General features: G+C 24.8%; 1 protein-coding gene across 2 annotated transcripts in view; it reads left to right on the top strand.

Annotated features, from left to right (window-relative positions):
* Positions 1-14,426: 14,426 nt before the first annotated feature.
* LOC112600285 (calmodulin-binding transcription activator 1) overlaps positions 14,427-16,130 on the top strand; it is a 110,291-nt gene continuing 108,587 nt past the window's right edge. For both annotated transcript variants that reach the window (XM_025347476.1, XM_025347474.1), the window contains exon 1: positions 14,427-14,749. The gene's annotated coding sequence lies outside the window, so the exon portion shown is untranslated. The remainder of the gene's footprint in view (positions 14,750-16,130) is intronic.

The raw sequence follows: 16,130 nt of genomic DNA, 5'->3' as shown, positions 1-16,130 counted from the left end.
TCAATAGCTTTAATAACGTCGGTGTTGTTGGCATTACTCTTATATTGTGTGGTTGAAGCAGTTTATTAATTTTGTTATTTATTGTGGCAGAGAGCCTAGAATTGGGGATTGTAACATTAAGTTTTTATTATTGATTAGTTTCGGTGAGTTAATAAGTCTATTTTTAAAACTTACAGAGAAAAACTGGTAAGCCACCTATGTGATCAGTGTGAAAATGTAATATTTCAAATAAATGTGAACATAGAATCATCGAAGAATAAATAAAAATTCTAATTACCAGTTTACATGTAGTATTATTGTATTCTATCTAGATAATAAAAATAAAGAGCAGTATGTGATAAAATGTGTATTACTCAGTTGAATTTGTATACCTAAGTATGTAACTGCTGACAATAAAACTATTATTCAAAAATATTATAATGTTGGTTATGACTGATATAAGGTTTGTTATTTTAAACTATAAGACATTTTTAAATTACTATATTTTATTCTATTTACAATTAAATTTTCAAAATACCGTGTTAATAATGACTTATAAAATAAATTACTTTAATATCAGTATAAATGTGTAACAAAATATACTTAGTAATAAGGTTGACGGACAGTCTCCACTCAGAATCGTTTTTCGTATTAAATGATTTATTATTGAGTTCAAATTTAACACATCCATTACAGTGATTTACTCGATGACGAAGTACATTTCACACCTACTGTAAATCAGAACGGTTAATGCTTGTCTACTATAAAAAAAAAAATGTGTTAAGTATTTTAAAATGTTAATGATATTGAAGTGGTATTACCATTAATTTAAAAATATAAGAAATTAGTTTTAAAATAAATGTAATGATAAATTTAATTACTGTGTTTTCAGAAATGTTATTGAATAAACACGTTAATTAACGCAATTGCCAAAATAGTAATATTAATAAACAACGTGTTAATAATTAACATTCGTGTAGAGTGTCATTGAAATTTGCTTGCATGTACAGGAGCGAGTCACTATTTCTTTTATATTAAAGTTGCATACACTAAAAATGATCATAATATGAATAATATTAAAATGATGCTACGCATACATTCACAACATGATCTGCACATATGTGTTTAGAAAATTGTCTTAATTGAGTTCCTATTATTAATGGTTGATATTCAATTTTCTTAGATATAAAATTTTAAATTCAAATACCTTTAAAAAGAAAATTAAGCTTATATATTTTTGTTATTTTTAATTTTAACAGTGAATGAAGTATTTTGTATTCAATTTTAAAGTAATAGTAATCAAAATTAAAATTTTTTTATAGAAAAATATTTAAAAATTTTCATTATTTTATGAGTGTTGTCAATATTTTGAATTTAGTTTTCGAATTTCATTGCCCAAGATCAACTTGAGTTAAAGTGCATTGTATCATGTTTCTACTTTTTTTAACCATGAGAATGTTTTTATTAACATTTATAGGAAAAAAAAACAAAATGAAATTGAACATTTTTAATTTATATATAAAGAGTGCCAATTTTGAAAATTTTAATGTGTCTAAAAATATCTATATAAATACTTATTTGATGAAAAATTAAAATTTCTCCGGTCACAGTTGTTCGATTTTGAAAATTAAAAAAAAAAAATTCTATTTTGTTAATAACTAAAAATATTCTCGTTAAATTTTCAACAGCTCATGGAACTTTTTACTTTAAACTTCCTAAATTTATTTGCTATCAAAATCTATTATCAAAGTACAAGACTAAATTATTATTTTTATTTTTCAAACGCGGTGACAAACACAGAAAGAAGAAAAAAAATTTACATTATTAGACAATGACTAATAGTCATTGTTCTGTTTAAAATCTAAAATAGTAAAATTGACAAAAAATTACTTTACCAGTTTACAAACATAAATTAAAATATGATGGTCTTACTAGTTTTTAGTTAAGATATTAACGATCAAAGAGATTTAAGTTACCCTAAGTGTAAACAAAATTGTTTCCTAATTGATGTATTTTTAAAAAAATATTTCATTATAAACTGCTTATTATTATTGTAAAAGAATTTTATGAACTTCCAGTTTTTATTTTATAAACTTTTACTATAATTGAACTCACTGGAATTTATCATTTAAATTTGACGTTTAATACTTATAACTTTTATTCCTCAACGTTATTGTTTTTCTGTAAAATTTATCAAATAACTGTAAATTATGTTTTGAGTTTAACACTGTTGTAATAAAAACTTTAAGTTTTTATTGTAAAATTATTACTGTCATCATTATAGCAATTAGAAGTTTTTATACCAAGTGATTCTTTAACAGTAAATACTCAAAATCTCAAAAAATATTTAGAGCATTCATTTGTAATAACTAGGGCTCGGATTTTGTAGCAAAATAAATCCTTAAAAAAGCATTTTAAGTAGCCAAAAAAAGCCAAAAAAAGTATTTATTAATTTAATTCTAAAAAAGCAAATTTCAATTACACATAAAATTAAATATTAAAAAAGGAATTCACAACCATATATTTAGTCAAGTTACTTTCATTAAAACTCATTCTATTGGGTGCTAATATATTTTTATACATAGAAAAAGACCTTTCCATGTCAACCGATGTAATCTGTGCATATTTCATATAAACTAAATCATTTGAATCATATTGTTCCACATTTACGTTTAATGCAGTGTCATTATGAATACTATTGACTTTTTGAAGTTCTGCCCATCCATTATTTTTTGAAAACTATTTTGGCATAATAACGACAGTTATTTTATCAGTCATATATTTATTACTGGTTTTTTCACTGTTTTATAATTTCTGGTAATACTAATATAGTCCAAGACGTATAATATACATAGAAATAAGTTAAGTTTTCAAGAAAAATATATAAAAATCAAGAAAAAATAACCAAATAGGGGAAAAGCAATAAAAAGCAGATTTTGTGGAAACAAGCAAAAAAAAGTTTACTTCATTAAAATCAGAACGATTCAAAACGTATTTATATAAAAGAATTATCTTTCTATCACACTTCCCTCAAAAGAAGCATTTGCTACAAAATCCGAGCCCTAGTAATAACTTTTCAAAATTCAATAAGTCGTTGATAGTTTTTTAGATTCCAAAACACACATTGTTAGTCCATCACATTGATACAACATGATGTCCATATGAGTTTATAGTATTTTATTATCTCAATTTTTTTTTAATATACATTTTTTTTAAAGCAAACATTTCATAGTTTAATTTAGAATATATGTCAAGAAAAAACGAAAAATCATAAAATATTAAAATAAGTTTTTTAATTGTAGTAGTTCGCGTGATAAAATTAACGTGCTTTTTTCACCGTTAGCCGAAGCATCGTGATTTATATTGTTCACAAGGGAAAACCGTCCATCTTTTTTCTTTTTCTTTCCTTATTTTACATACATTTTTATATTTCGTATAAAAAAAATGTTTGTGTTTGAAAAACTCGTTAACTCTACGGCAATTTACTTTTTCTAACAACAAGGCCCTCAAAAGGTCAAAAAACATTTTTTCAACTATGTTTTTATTGCTGAATTTAAACCATTAGATATTCATATAAGATATCTTCATGTTATTTAATATCAGCCACATATGGTTTAAAATATTGTTTACAATATAATAACATTACATTATTCAAGCTTAGGTATATCGTGTTCAATATTTATGTACCCAAAAACCATTTTAATACGTCTAATAAAAATTACAATTAAACTGAAAAACAATGTATCATCATCTTATGTATCTTTTATTTTATGTAACAATACTAATGGAAATTAGTTATTTTTTGATTAGTATGTACGCATATCACATTAATTAATGTGATATTAATAAAGTTGTGTTTTTATTTATCATTTTATTTTTTTGTTTAAAAATTTACACTTTTAAATACGAACTACTATTCATTGGATAATATCATGTAAAATTTAGATAGTATTTAGAGAATTGATCATTATATGCAAATTGTAATTGTTTTTGATCTCTAAAAATAATTTCTAAATAATGCTCTAAAATATGCCACTAAAAATCATAGAAATAATGACAGTGGAAATAGTATATATATATTTAAATATGCAAACATATGATATATAAATAATTATTGTTTAAAATGCTCAAATTTGTAGAATAACCCTCATTTACTAACCTCTTCCCCTTGGTACATTTCCAACAATTCACTCCACAATGAACTCAACACTGATACCATTAACTCAATTGCATTTATCCACTACAAAAAATTCCACATCAAATAAGCCACTCATACTAACCCCATTAAAGCTATTCAAGGTGAAGCAAATAATCCAGAAAATACTCTTATTCACTGTTGTTTAAAAAGATGTTGGTGCTGGGACTTATTATATCCCTAATTTTTACTTCACTTCTTGAGGGTTCTGCAACTGGACATCTTTTCTCCTAACATGTTAACTACTTTTTATTCTATTTATATCTGCTTATTTTACACATGTGTATTATGCTGAAAGTTGTAAATTTTCTATTTGAATAAAAAAAAGAAATCTTTTTTAGAATATTTAGCTTTTTTTAAAAACATAGAATAAAATGTGAATATATTATACAAAATCAATCTTTGTATTTGATTACATCATATCACAAAATAAATTTATAACTTACATAGAATATTATATTACAAAAAAGTGTATGCTAATGCAAGAAATTCTGATCCTAGTTTATAAGTGATTAACGCATAATATTATACTATGGGCCATCTATTTTAGCTTGGTACCAAAGTAGAATATAATTACAAATCGTTGAAGGAAATGTTATGCTATAGTGAGTGAAGTAGAATGAAATAATTAAATTTTTTATTTCAACTTGCTACTCTTTTTATAAACCTGTTGTTATATTTTATTCATAAAATAATAATGTATTAAAATACAAATTTAGTTGTGTTTAGTATTTAACTTTTAATTTAATTTTTATTATTAGTTTTAATATTAAAATAAAATAATTGATTTGTTTGATAATGTGAAAGACCTATATCAATTTTTAATTAATATTGTACAATTTAAATGTCATATTCAATAAGTAAAGAAAAATTCGATTAGGTTATTGAAAATAATCTGAAGTTTTTCAGAAAATACATACATAGATATAAAATGTAGACAATTCATAATTCGAGTTGAAAATATTTTTATTATTATTCTTCGCTATTTGTCGAGGTTTATATTATAATCATAAATATTTTCAACAAGTTTGATATACTTTAACTATAATTCTCATAGCCAGCTCAGTAGGAATAATAGAATATCAATAAAATATAGTTAACTTGGTACATTAATATTCTATTTGTATTTATATAGCCATAGAAGTATGTAATGGATAATCTAATGAGTTAAGATTATAAAAGATTATCAAAGAAATTAAACATTTGTTTTGTATATTTCTATAAACTATTTTTGATTTTTGATTATCTAAAGTGTAATATTTTGAATTACACTGTCTAAAAGTAATTTAAATAAGATTTTTTTTTTAATTGTTATACTTTAATTTTTATCAGTTTTTATAACTTACATAAATAGATTATTTAAGCCACAGTTAGTAACTTTAGATGAATAAATAATCAAAACTTATACGTTTTATTTTTTGAAAATTGCACTCTTATATTGATGTTAATATATTATAATTTATATAAATTACCATATCATATAATATTAACTATCTCAAAAAGTTTTTATATTTCCTGGTTTTGTTGCATGCTATAAATTTACTTGCAGTCTGTGAATTATGCTTAAACATGAAAATAAAATGTACTACTTTACTGTTTTTTATTTTAATGAAAATATATACGAAAATGATGAAAGTTCTTAAAATTTCTAAATTTATGTAATAATCAATCATCAATCTTGATGAATATTAACCAAGTTAAGACAAATAATATAACATGTAAGTCAACTTTATTTTTAGAGTTTAATTATAAACCTTTAAAATTCATCAAAAACTTTGAATTATACGTAATAAAACTCCCCAAATAATGTCTGCATTTTAACTTAATAAAGTATACAAAATCAAAGCGAGAAAATAACTCTGTTAAAAATACATTTTCATTTAATCGGGTAAGTAAGTATCTACATATATTTATCAACATGGCCTTCTATTCAAAAGGATTGACAATATATTTTATTGATATCGTTTGCGTAATTCGTTCTGCGAGTGGTTGTCAGATAGAACTACAAGTTACAACACTTGTAAGGTGAGAAATTATAACTTAGTTATTAATTACTAGAAAACTAAAATGTTGTTTAGTTTTTCTTTAATAAAATATCGTCTAATTTAATCGATTTATTATTTTTGAATAACCCTGGATTATTTTACTTATTTTATTTGTAGGTGTAAATAATTTCAAATTTTACACCGATATAATTTCTTATTTAATTGCTATATATTATGTATTTTATATATCGTTATTTGTAAATGATAGATAAACCCATTATTAATCTTATGAAAAAAATTGTTGGTCAGAGCGGTAAGGTACACGTTAATAATGAAAATCGATGGTTGGTCGATAAGGGATACTAGACTAAACTTACCGTATTCCATTTATAATAAGGCATAGGTGTGTTTATATGTATATATCATGCATGGGTATGTGAGTTAAGCGTAAATCGTATATAAACGAACGAAAAATAATCCTTCCACTAATCTTATAATTGATCTATTTATAAAATGTTATAGCTACTGTGCGCCGCTGTGGAAGAGAAAAGCTTTTTGAATATAACTATCGTAACTGATAAAATCAGCCAAAGATAATTATACAAATATACTTATCCTCGATTGCAGTAGTAATTCATAATAAAGTCGGTACAGATATTTTATGATAATAATATTAATACAATTGTATACATAAGATTTCAACTTACATAAGATAGTGTATATATTTTATTGGAAATCACGATTCACGTTTAGGTATTTGCTTTTTTTTTTTTAAATATCCATAAAACTATTTATCATTGATGGAAATTACTAAAAAATTTCGGAATTTCTATAAAACATATGATTCGAATTGAAATTAATAATCGAAAACTCGTTATAAATAACACTATCTATACAAGAGAGATATCTGAAGTATTCGAGTGCAAAGTGGTGGCCAATGAGTCAAAAAAACGTACCATCAACAATATATTGTTTGATTTTACCTTTAAAAAAATGGTAGGGACATATTATAAACAAATCAAAATAATAATGTCAAGATATAATACATCAACAGTATTATTTCAATGTAAATTTCTATTCGAACAGGTGGAAAAGTTCGAGTATCTGGGAGTAAACATGAAAAATAATACACACAGTAAAATTAAGCTTAGAATGATCGTAGTCAACAAAAGTTATTACGCAATAAAAATCATCCAAACTACTGTCAAAACGAACAAAAGAGAGGTTAAACAGTAAATACTTGTGTTCCATATTAACATAATATCATGCATATGAAATATAAGTTAGTACAAAAAAAAAAAAAAGACAATGAAGAAAAGCTTTTGGGATTCGAAAGGAAACTATTAAGAAAAATATATGAACTCGCTGGTGCAAAATGTGGACTCAAGAAGATTTGAAAGAAGAAAAAACGATGATGTGAAAATCTTTACAATAAACTGAACATATGTAATTTTCTAAAGTCAGAATGGCATGGATAGAACAAGGGCGGTGAGTGGAGAAAAGCCTTATAATGAAATTCATGATGGAAAAACCAAGCTGCCGAGCGGAAAGATACCATTAAGGGCGAGACCGTGCCAGGGATGGTTTGACGCACGCGGTGAAATACTCTTCACCGGAGACAGATCTGATAAGACTAAATTCTACATTGAAAATCAGTTCAGCATTAAACAAGGAATAACGAAAAGATAATTACGTAATTATTTTATTATTTATTTTTCATATAATATTAATTTACAAAACATTTTAATAAGACACACTTTACATTTTGTACATTTCTTAATGATATATTTGAAATTACAATGAGTTACAAGAAATAAGGTTGTGTTAAATATTTGAAATCATACTTTGCTAATCTAAATTTTATTTAATAGGTAAAAACGAAATTCAAAAATTATTTAATTTATTGAAATGCTTTTTAGAAAAATATAATAATAATACTTAACAACTTAACATAATAATGTGTTTTTTAATTATTTATCGGACTTTGATTATTGTAATTTAATGTATGTGCATATAATATGCATTTATTAAATAAACTAAAAAAATTGAATTATTTATTGACTGAAATTTACAAAAATGTATTGTAGTATTTAATTGTTATTGTTATGCTAACTAGCGTAAAAGCATGATTAAGATTGATAGTTTTATATTTTTTTAAAGTATGTTGTCATTTTATGGGGAGGAGGAAGGTATAAAATTTTAACTATTTACAGTTTAGCAGAGAAATATAAATACGTATTTTATTATTTTGCATATTTGAAGAATATTGATGTTTTATCCTTATTGAAAAAATAATTTTCTGTTTCATATCTAAGTTTTTTATGCATGTAACAGATTTTCGGAAAGTTGTTTATTTAAAAAAAAAATAAAAAAAAATAAGATTTATTTTCATATATAAATTTATTTTTTAATTTTACTTTTATTATTATTTGATATCAATGCTACAAAATATATAATTTATTAATTTCTTCATATTTTAACTAGAAATCAAATTTTTATTAAAAAAATTCTGTATTACTGCAATGTTTTTGCATATTTCTCATCATTTGTCTTGCCTACTTTAAGGTTTTTGATGCACCGAACGTATATAATTGTTTAAGACTTTTGAATGCATACAACTGAATTTAAGTTTTAATATATCATCTAATAATAAATAAACAATGCAATTATATGTTATCAGTTATTATTAACTAAATTAACCTAGCTCAAGTGATTTTTAAAATTTAAAATTTTTGTTACCTTATTCTGTAAATATTTTTTAGTTAACAAGAAACTGTCAAAAAATATAACAACTTAAATGATTGGTTTTTGAGATATAATGATTATTGGATTTATTATTATTTACAAATTCAATATCGCACCATTATCTTACGCTGATGTTTAAAGAAAACTACTTTCTAGTATACACAATCTTCGTAGATACATAGTTAAAAATCTGACTACATCAATTCCATCACAATCAGCTGGTTATACATTTTTTTAAAATACAAAAAATAAACTATGAAACTTTTTTGAATATAATAATATATATTTAGTGAGTACATAATAGAAATTTCATACAACTTAATACGTAGGTAATTTCAATAAAAAAGTCATGACGAATAATACTAAAAGTATACTGAATAAATATAGTACCTGTAAATAAAATTAAATGACACACATTTTATAGCAGAGTCAAAACTTTTACGTTAACGAAAATAAAATGTTAATATTTTGTTTTCTGTATATATAATTGAACTTTTGTAATTTAAATAGACATTAGGCATAATTAATCCATTAAAATTATTTTTATAAGCTGAATGCATCTTTAATGTTTCGGGTTGTACATTAAGTGCATTATCGATAGTAAATTAGATAACAAAATGTAATTTTTTTTTAAGTTTTGAATATGTATGATGTGTAGTATAGAGTGCTCTATAAAATATGATAATGCATAAATTAACATTTAACATACATGCTAAATGAACTATACAGCTTTATTAGATTATTTAGACTATATACATTTATATTTTGAAATGGTTATTACTCAAATATGTTTTTTAATAGATATAAATAATATGAAATCTAAATATTTACAATAAAATAAATAGTAAGGTAATATTTGTCATAACAATTAAAATTTGTATTAATTATGAATCTAGTAACGGGTTTTCAATTTTATTCCAACTTGAAGCAAAATTTATTAATTCTGATTTTAGACAATCCATAGTAATATATTTTTTATTGTTTTCAAGTTAAAATTAATTAATTATATCAATACTTTTACCGTATTTGGTTAAATTGGTCAATTTTAAAATAGGTACTTGCATTATATAATCGTCGACTTAAAAAAATATACTTAGTTTTCCAAAAAAAATTAAATATTTAAGTTGCCTACATGGAAATTGGCTTATCGAGAAAGTTTCTACCTAGTCACCAATTTATCAATCCATCAATCCATTAATTATTCATTTATCTACCAATTTGCCAATTTCAGCAATAACGTGTGTATAATTTATAACATTAATCTATGTAAGTAATAATATAATATGATAGACATGTATGTTCTTAGAATGAATTAATTATATTAATATATTATGTATGTAAGTAATTATCTCAATTTAAATGTTATATTTGTTTTATGTATGTATGAAATTGTATTTATGGCTGAGAATAAATAATCACATTTATAAACGGAAATCTGAAGTTAAAATGATAAGATAAGTAATAATATTTAGACGCCATATGTTTTAAACTATTTTTTTGCTATGAAATATAAGAGTTTTTCTAATGGAAATTTCCAAATTAAAATCAATTTATCACAAAAAATGGACTAGGCCAATGTAATAAAAATGTGTTATGAAATGAAATATTTTTATTTAAAAAATTTTGATGTTTATGATTTATTGATTAACTACATCATTTAATAATTTAAAGATTTCGTATAGGTAAACATTTAAGTTTTTAATAATTTTATGGTCAGTTTAAAACAAAAAGTTATTGTTAGTTTTTCAACACATGTGGTAGGTGTATGAATGTTTTTTTTCATTTAGATACTTAATATTTTAGTGGTATGATGTGTTATATGTATTATAATAAGGTATACACCTTTATTATAATATGCAACATCTAAATCTTTTATGGAGCTGATTTGAGGTATTATGTAGGTACTTAATTTTTACAGAATTAAAGTAGATAAATTAACTGCTATTTTCGGTAAGAAAATGAAAAATTACGATTGAATCTTATTTCATATCATAATAAACCATATTAAATAAAAGTATACTGAATTTCATATATTTTCATACGTTTCGATAAATAACAAGCAATAAAATAGAAAAATAAATGATTTTAAATATGTACGCTATTTACTTTTAAATATAAATTTATGTAGACTATTTAATGTTATTTTCCAAAAATATATTTGTACTATTCATACATTTTTCTTTAGAAAAGTTTTTCGTAGAATTAAAAAATATTGTGTTCAATAAGGGCTAAATGTAGAACTTTGTGTAAATTGTGAAGTGAAATGACTGAAACATACTTAATGAAAATTTGAAATTTGAAATTATTGCTGCAGTATATTACACCTGGGGGCATAACAAAACAAAACTAAACAAATAAATTGTAGGTAAAATTTAGAAACTGTAATATGAATGGGAATTTAAAGAAGGCCAAATAAACATAAATACATAAAAATTAAAATGTAAAATATTAACAGCAGAATAGTTATATAATAATCAAATAAAATGGAAATATATAAAGGTACATAGTTACGATATCTTATTAAATTATTTGGTACATAAAATTCACAGATTAATTAACTAAGTTTCATCTTCGTTTAAAATAGACAATACCACCTAGGATATTTATATTAATTCAAGCTTTTGATCGGGTATAATTATTATTGGCATAAGAACTTATTCTTAAACTAAAATATTGTTTTTTTTTTGCACCATATTATTTTATAGATAATTTGTTCAAATTTAGAAAATCATACTTACCTAACTCGATATGGTAACTACTTATTTTAAAATTACCAAATTTTAGCAGGATTTTTATTTACTAAAAAATAGCATCCTTTTTTAAATCTATTTAATGTTTATTCAACTAATATTCAAAAATCTTTAGTATTGTTTTGGTTACTTATGCAAGTGGCGAAACAATGCCTTTACCTGAAAATGTGTATTTGAGTTTATTGATGATTGACCACCCCAATGGAAAACTATTAAAACCAATCAAGATAATTGATAAAGCAATAAGCATTCTATTTATATTAAAAATCAATAACTCCTCCTATTCTTAGGAATATCAATTCCGATATCTTCAGTATTTAAATATCCTGGTATCTTACTTGATAAATGATTGACTTTGATGATGATTTAATTTTGGGAGGGGGTTCTCCATATCAAATATAGAAGGAAAATATTCTCAATAGTTAAGAAGCTCCATTTTCTTCGTCTAATACTTAAATAAAAACTAATCATCTACACTAAGGTCACAATTTATAAATTCTCAACACTTATAAAAAAATTGAATATTTCAATAAACAGTTTAAAATAAGACGAAATATTTTGAAAGTTTTATTACAATATAGATAGTTTTAAAATAAACATTTGAAGTAATTTTTAAATATCTAAAGTTTTTGATTTCTTAATTATAAAAAAATAAATATCAATTTTTAAAGTTAAATTTTTCTGGTAGGTTTGGCCAAAAAAATAACATAATTTTTTTTTAGCCCTGTATTATCAAATTAGTCAGATGTAATCTGACTAAAGCAATAAATCACATTGTCGGTTTTATTATTGTTGAAGATTGGCATGTTCAGCCGGTATGGATATAGTTTGACCGTATTCTTAGGATAATCTAATAAGATCTATTTGAGCTTATGCAATTCAAATTTGGTGACCTACCAATCCATTATTTACTCGAACATTCGTACCCTATAAATCTTCTAATCCGTCACTGTCCTTATTATTACCTTTTCTACACAATGCTGTTTATTCTCTAATAATTCATATTTAAAAATTACTTATATATATATATAGAATCAGTAAATCAATTAAATACAAAATACTATGAAAAATTGCATTCCTTATTATAGATTCATTTATACCCTTTAATCATTGAACTTGCATTCTTGTCAACTTCAGAGAAATTGGTGTTGGGATCTATTGGATAATTAAAATAGTAAATGAATCAATAATTATAATGAATAGAAAAAAAATTCAATAACGTTTGATTTTAACACTGGATGATCTCTCTCCACACATGTGTTATTGTTGTGTTTTATGTATTCATTTTGTCTAATTTTTTATCATGCTCCAAAGTATAAATTGTAAATATTATTTTTTTAATAATTTAAAAATGTGATAACATTCACCATGATATTATATATTTACAATGAAATAAAAAAAAAGAACAAAACAAAACTTTGTAATATCGTAAGTTGTAACCGACGTATTGCTAGCAAATCAAACTGATTAACGTATCAACTATCTTCGTACTTGGACGATTTTTTTTGTGATTAAAACCAAAATCTAATTTGTCTTCCAAAGACTATAATATGACAGTTACTTAGTATCTCAAACATATGTTCCTTTAATAAATATTAAATAAGTATTATATAATATGCATAAGTTTTTGACCCGTACGACCGGATAAGTCGACGATAGCGGTAGCCGGTAATTGACTATAACTGACCAGTGGGACCCAAAACTTTGTGGGATCTGAGAAAATTTAACCACTGGTAGTCACCCGTAATCGTAAACCGATCGGATCGTTGATGGCAACGGTGATGAGTTAAAACCTTTGTTAAACGAACTTGTACAAGCGTGCGTACACATACACGTACACACACACATACATTGTGCTGCCATGCTATAAACATTATTTAAGTCTCTATTTCAAGTTAGAGAACCTTGAATTTAAACATAAATTTAAACATTCACCAAGTCCTTCTTCAAAATACATCTTTTAATTAGCTCTCTTTTCTTAGAATGACTTTGCATATGTGACACGTACATATTCGAGTTGACCAGGTGCAAAAGAAAAAAAACTGTATTATTAAATTATGTTAAATGGGGAAAAATAAAGAAAAAATGATTAGATCGACAGTGTTTAGCATTACTACACCTCATTTTCATATTATCAATTTGATAGTGCGCCCAATGTCATACATACTGTTGAGGTTCGAATATTTTTACAGTCTTACAAGTTTTTGCTTGTTGACTAATATTATTAATTGGCAATAAATACATACGTGTAACAAAACTATGCGAAAATATTGATTCGCGTAATTTCGTGAAAGAGGTTACAATATTTTTCCGACCGCTGACTACTGGTAATAGACTTAGTCGATACAATTTTAAGGAAAACAGACGTTTTACTTTTACATACGTACATTAAAATCCCTGTCAAAAGACAACAACAAAAAAAACTGTGTATTTTGCATATAACATTACACACACACACACACACACACACACACACACAGACCCACATATATCCTCACGACCTCACAGGTACACAAGACACCTTTTGCGGTGCGTCTGTTGTAAAAAAATGATATACACCAAAGAGATTCTTTACTGCACCGTCGGGTGTGCTTGAGAGTTGTGCGTGCGCGGGCGACCGTGTTAGGGGCGTGAGGGCGCGACCGCCGCCACCGCCACAGCGCCGCCGCCGTCGCCGCCAAATCTACCGTCGCCGACAGAGACCGACCGAGAACCGTTTTGTGCCAAAGGCTACGCCGTGTGTCGACCGCACGCCAGTCGGTCACGCTGCGCCGTCCGACAAACGCGTGTTTCGTAATGCCTTTCCGCCGTTTTCGTCCGATTGGTCATCCCGTCGCGTACGACGTCGTCGTAAAGTAAAATCGTTGTATCAACGGTCATCGCGATAATACAATTGTTTGCAGATCTTGAATCACAACACGGCATTTTTTTTTTTTTTTTTTTTTTTAATCGGTATACCCATAGATGCTCGACGGTCGTGACTTTTGAGCTCGATTTTTTTTCTTCGATTTTGCGATGTCTTTCTGATTGACGGGACGCAGCTATACAATACGACGGCGAGCTCACATGAAAGACGATTGTCATTTTTACCGACGGTACGTAGATAGTTAGGCATATTGTATCTATTGGCATGATATCAAAATAAATATCTTATAATAACAACAATGGACAAGAAATACTAATACTAGCCTGAAAATGGTGTTCTTAAATGTAATATATTATTTTTATGATTAGTGACATTTAACTTACTCCTTTACGAATTGTCTATAATTGTATAATATAAATTAAAATTCTATCATGAATATTGTCGGAAAATCATCACACGAAATAAATTTTGCTATTTGTTCCTGAAAACATAATATTTGTTATTCGTTTTACTTTTTATAAATCGTGAAGTAAACGACGTGTTGTAGTAATGCACGTATAATAATAGAGAGTTGGAGTAACGGCTATAATAATAATCATTAAGTCGTTGGTATTTCTAATGTCGAGCATTATAAATGTAATCTACCTATATTATATAATAGTAAACTTTTGACTTGAATGTTTTATATAATGTTCTAGTGTTTATTAAGTTACCATTTAAATATTATCAAAATAATGTAGTCATTTTTTTTTTTTTTTTTTTTTTTAATGTACCTACTTAAATGCACCAACGATGAACTATGGTTCTTAAAGTATTTTTTATTATTGTTCATTTAGTTTATAGACTGTTTCGTCATTCCCTTATTTAAAATTAGACTTTTAAATTAGGTACCTACATGAAACAACTTTTAAACAAATATATAAGTAAGTAACAACGTATAAAGTTTATACTCATGGGAGTTATGATCAAAATAGTGTCTGATAGTATAATTATATAAGATTAATGATACATATAATAATTGATTAAAAAGTTCCACTCTGTGTAGAAATCAATTTTAATTGTATCTCAGAAGTAGATACTTTTATGATTAAGTATTTAGTTATATTTACATAAAATGTAAATATTTAAGTACCTACTATAATAGAAACAATATAAGATGTAATAAACAGTTTCTTGTATAATTTTTGATAATACATTTATGACTGTTAAACAAATTAAAATGATAATTTATAAACAGTAAATAATTAAATAACTTGTTGAAGTACGGCGTATACAATAATATTATTTCACTAATTTAGATTAATTCAAGTACATTCCATTACTTATACTTTATTGTGATTTTAAATAAAATAAAAAATATAATAATAATTGAATTATAATTCAACTTTCCATGACTAATGTTATAAATATGGAATTAATATATATATTATATTTTATCAAGTCTTTATTTTTGTTGTACAGGTACTATGATTATTATTGTTATCAAGCTTATTAAAATACTTTTAATTGCCCATTCGTACATTTAATTTTAAAATAAATCAATAAATACAAACAATAATATTGGTATTGATTAAATAATGATTAAATACTGTCAGATATGTATATAGGTT

This window comes from Melanaphis sacchari, unplaced genomic scaffold (assembly GCF_002803265.2).
Source record: "Melanaphis sacchari strain LSU unplaced genomic scaffold, SCAv2.0 Contig62_pilon_pilon, whole genome shotgun sequence".
In the NCBI taxonomy this organism is placed as follows: Eukaryota; Metazoa; Arthropoda; class Insecta; order Hemiptera; family Aphididae; genus Melanaphis; species Melanaphis sacchari.
This window is presented reverse-complemented; position numbering and strand designations above follow the sequence as displayed.